The sequence below is a fragment of the Lolium rigidum genome, chromosome 2 (assembly GCF_022539505.1).
Source record: "Lolium rigidum isolate FL_2022 chromosome 2, APGP_CSIRO_Lrig_0.1, whole genome shotgun sequence".
NCBI classification, from domain to species: Eukaryota; Viridiplantae; Streptophyta; class Magnoliopsida; order Poales; family Poaceae; genus Lolium; species Lolium rigidum.
In genome coordinates this window covers 283,500,232-283,505,212 of record NC_061509.1, presented here as the reverse complement: position 1 = coordinate 283,505,212, position 4,981 = coordinate 283,500,232, and positions in this window count along the sequence as shown.

Below are 4,981 nucleotides of genomic sequence, written 5' to 3'. Positions count from 1 at the left end.
GGTGGGCGCGCGGGCGGCCGAAATACGGTGAAAAACCATGGCGCTGCAGCCAAAACGACGCAGACGGCAAAAACGGCTAAGTCGGGCCGACAGCCGGAAATCGCCTAACGACACGTGGAGTATAGTCGGGTGGCGCAGCGGCGGTCGAAATACGGTGAAAAACCATGGCGCCGCAGCCAAAACGACAGTACGGGCAAAAACGGCTAAGTCGGGCCGACGCCGAAAATCGCCTAACGACACCGTGGAGTATAGCTCCGGTGGGCGCTACGGCGGTCGAAATACGGTGAAAAACCATGGCGCCGGCAGCCAAAACGACGTGTATCGGCTAAAAACGGCTAAGTCGGGCCGACGTCGGAAAACGGCTAACGACACGGTGGAGTATAGTCCGTGGCGCTACAGGCGGTCGGAATACGGTGAAAACCATGGCGCCGCAGCCAAAACGACGGTGACGGCAAAAACGGCTAAGTCGGGCCGACGTCGGAAATCGACTAACGACACGCTGGAGTATAGTTCGTGGGCGCTGCGCGGTCGAATACGGTGAAAAACCATGGCGTGCAGCCTAAAACGACGCAGACGGGCTAAAACTGCTAAGTCGGGCCGACGCTTGAAATCGCCTAACCATTACCTGGAGTATAGTCGGTGGGCGCTACGGCGGTCGAATACGGTGAAAAACCACGATGCCGCAGCCAAAACGACGTGACGGGCAAAACGGCTAAGTCCGGGCCGACGCTTTAAATCGCTCTAACGACACGGTGGAGTATAGCTCGGTGGCGCACGGCTGGCCGAGATACGGTGAAAAACCATAGCGCGGCAGCCAAAACGACGGGACGGGCTAAAAACGGTTAAGTCGGGCCGACGCCGAAAACGTCTAACGACACGTGAAGTATAGTCGGGTGGGCGCGCGGCGGTCGAAATACTGTGAAAAACCATGGCGCGGCAGCCAAAACGACGAGACGGGCTAAAAACGGCTAAGTCGGGCCGACGTCGGAAATCGCCTAACGACACGGTGGAGTATAGTCGGGTGGCGCGCGGCGGCCTGAATACGGTGAAAAACCATGGCGCGGCAGCCAAAACGACGGTACGGGCAAAAACGGCTAAGTCGGGCCGACGTCGGAAATCGTCTAACGACACGGTGGAGTATAGTCTGGTGGGCGCGCGGCGGTCGAAATACGGTGAAAAACCATGGCGCGGCAGCCAAAACGACCGGACGGGCTAAAAACGGCTAAGTCGGGCCGACGTCGGAAATCGTCTAACGACACCGGTGGAGTATAGCTCGGTGCGCGCTGCAGCGGCCGAAATACGGTGAAAAACCATGGCGCGGCAGCCAAAACGACGGTACGGGCAAAAACGGCTAAGTCGGGCCGACGTCGAAATCGCCTAACGACACGCGTGGAGTATAGTCCGGTGGGCGCGCGGCGGCCGAAATACGGTGAAAAACCACGGCGCGGCAGCCAAAACGACGGTACGGGCAAAAACGGCTAAGTCGGGCCGACGTTCTGAAATCGCTCTAACGACACCGGTGGAGTATAGTCGGGTGGGCGCGCTGGCGGTCGAAATACGGTGAAAAACCACAGGCGCGGCAGCCAAAACGACGGGACGGGCTAAAAACGGCTAAGTCGGGCCGACGCCGGAAATCGTCTAACGACACCGTGGAGTATAGTCTGGTGGGCGCGCGCGGTCGAAATACGCGTGAAAACCATAGCGCGGCAGCCAAAACGACTGCAGACGGGCAAAACGGCTAAGTCGGGCCGACGTCGGAAATCGTCTAACGACACGGTGGAGTATAGTCGGTGGGCGCGCGGCGGTCGAAATACGGTGAAAAACCACATGCGCGCAGCCAAAACGACGCAGACGGGCAAAAACGGCTAAGTCGGGCCGACGTCGGAAACGCCTAACGACACGGTGGAGTATAGTCTGGTGGGCGCGCGGCGGTCGAAATACGGTGAAAACCACAGCGCCGGCAGCCAAAACGACGAGTACGGGCTAAAACGGCTAAGTCGGGCCGACGTCTGAAATCGTCTAACGACACGGTGGAGTATAGTTGCGGTGGGCGCACGGCGGTCGTAAATACGGTGAAAAACCATGGCGCGGCAGCCAAAACGACGGTACGGGCAAAAACGGCTAAGTCGGGCCGACGTCGGAAATCGTCTAACGACACGGTGGAGTATAGTCCGGTGGGCGCACGACGGTCGAAATACGGTGAAAAACCATGACGCTGCAGCCAAAACGACGGCGACGGCTAAAAACGGCTAAGTCGGGCCGACGTCGGAAATCGCCTAACGACCCGGTGGAGTATAGTCGGGTGGGCGCGCGGCGGTCGAAATACGGTGAAAAACCACATGCGCCGCAGCCAAAACGATCAGACGGGCTAAAACGGCTAAGTCGGGCCGACGTCGGAAATCGTCTAACGACACCGTGGAGTATAGTCGGGTGGGCGCTAGCGCGGTCGAGATACGGTGAAAAACCACATGGCGCGGCAGCCAAAACGACGCAGTACGGCAAAAACGGCTAAGTCGGGCCGACGTCTGAAATCGCCTAACGACACGCGAAGTATAGTCGGGGTGGCGCGCGGCGGCCGAAATACGGTGAAAAACCATGACGCGGCAGCCAAAACGACGGTACGGGCTAAAACGCTAAGTCGGGCCGACGCCGGAAATCGCCTAACGACACCGTGGAGTATAGTCGGGTGGCGCGCGCGCGGCCTGAATACGGTGAAAAACCACAGCGCGGCAGCCAAAACGACGCACGGGCAAAACGGCTAAGTCGGGCCGACGTCGGAAACGCCTAACGACACGTGAAGTATAGTCTGGTGGGCGCGCGGCGGTCGAAATACGGTGAAAAACCATGGCGCGCAGCCAAACGACGGTACGGCTAAAAACGCTAAGTCGGGCCGACGTCGAAACGTCTAACGACACGGTGGAGTATGTCGGTGGGCGCGCGGCGGTCGGATACGGTGAAAAACCATGGCGCGGCAGCCAAAACGACGGTACGGGCTAAAACGGCTAAGTCGGGCCGACGTCGGAAATCGCCTAACGACACGGTGAAGTATAGTCGGTGGGCGCGCGGCGGTCGAAATACGGTGAAAAACCATGGCGCTGCAGCCAAAACGACGCAGACGGGCTAAAACGGCTAAGTCGGGCCGACGCCGGAAATCGTCTAACGACACGGTGGAGTATAGTCGGTGGGCGCGCGGCGGTCGAATACGGTGAAAAACCATGCTGCGGCAGCCAAAACGACGGTACGGGCTAAAAACGCTAAGTCGGGCCGACGTCGGAAATCGCCTAACGACACGGTGGAGTATAGTCGGTGGGCGCTGCGGCGTCGGAATACGGTGAAAAACCATAGCGCTGCAGCCAAAACGACGGTACGGGCTAAAAACGGCTAAGTCGGGCCGACGTCTGAAATCGCTCTAACGACACGGTGGAGTATAGTCGGGTGGGCGCGGCGCGGTCGAAATACGGTGAAAAACCATGTGCGGCAGCCAAAACGACGGCACGGGCTAAAAACGGCTAAGTCGGGCCGACGTCTGGAAATCGTCTAACGACACGGTGGAGTATAGTCGGGTGGGCGCGCGGCGGTCGAAATACGGTGAAAAACCACTGGCGCGGCAGCCAAAACGACGGTGACGGCTAAACGGCTAAGTCGGGCCGACGTCTGAAATCGCCTAACGACACGGTGGAGTATAGTCGGTGGGCGCTGCAGGCGGTCGAAATACTGTGGAAAACCATGGCGCTGCGCAGCCAAAACGACGGCACGGGCTAAAAACGGCTAAGTCGGGCCGACGTCGTGAAATCGCCTAACGACACGGTGGAGTATAGTCCGGTGGGCGCGCGGCGGTCGAAATACGGTGAAAAACCATGCGCGGCAGCCAAAACGACGGGACGGGCTAAAAACGGCTAAGTCGGGCCGACGTTCGAAAACGTCTAACGACACCGTGGAGTATAGTCGGGTGGGCGCTGCGGCGGTCGGAATACGGTGAAAAACCATGGCGCGGCAGCCAAAACGACGGTACGGGCTAAAAACGGCTAAGTCGGGCCGACGCCGGAAATCGCTCTAACGACACGGTGGAGTATAGTCGGTGGGCGCCGCGGCGGTCGAAATACGTGAAAAACCATGGCGCGGCAGCCAAAACGACGGCACGGGCTAAAAACGGCTAACTCGGGCCGACGCTCGGAAATCGCCTAACGACACGGTGGAGTATAGCTCGGGTGGGCGCGCGCGGCCTGGATACGGTGAAAAACCATGACGCGGCAGCCCAAAACGACGGTCAGACGGCAAAAACCGGCTGAGTCGGGCCGACGTCGGAAAACGTCTAACGATAGTCGGGTGGGCGCGCGGCGGTCGAGATACGGTGAAAACCCATGGCGCGGCAGCCAAAACCACGGTACCGCTAAAACGGCTAAGCCTGGCAGAAAATCGCTGCCGCGGCAGAGAAATGGCCATTTTCTCTGCCGCGACAACAGTGTAGGGCTCCTTCACAAGCCGACGGGCAGGGGTCCTGTGGGGGCTAAGTTCCCCTGTATATTGGGGGTGGCATCCCTCCCTGTTGGCGCCGGGGTTATTCCCACAGCCGACTACGCCCGCTCCACGGCAACGCTTATCGTTGCCGCGGGCGTGACCGCGACCGAGAAAGCGCACGTTCCCCGCCTATTGGCGGGGAACAAGCGCCGTTGCCTTCCGAGAACGTCCCGCTTAACGCTACGCTGCCGCGGGGCGTGACCCGAACAGAGAGCGCACGCTCCCGCCTATTGGCGGGGAACAAGCGCCGTTGCCTTCCGAGAACGTCCCGGTTAACGCTACGATGCCGCGGGGCGTGACCCGACGCAGAGCGCACGTTCCCCGCCTATTGGCGGGGAACAAGCGCCGTTGCCTTCGGAGAACGTCCCGCTTAACGTTACGTCGCCGCGGGGCGTGACCCGAACAGAGAGCGCACGTTCCCCGTCTATTGGCGGGGAACAAGCGCCGTTGCCTTCCAAGAACG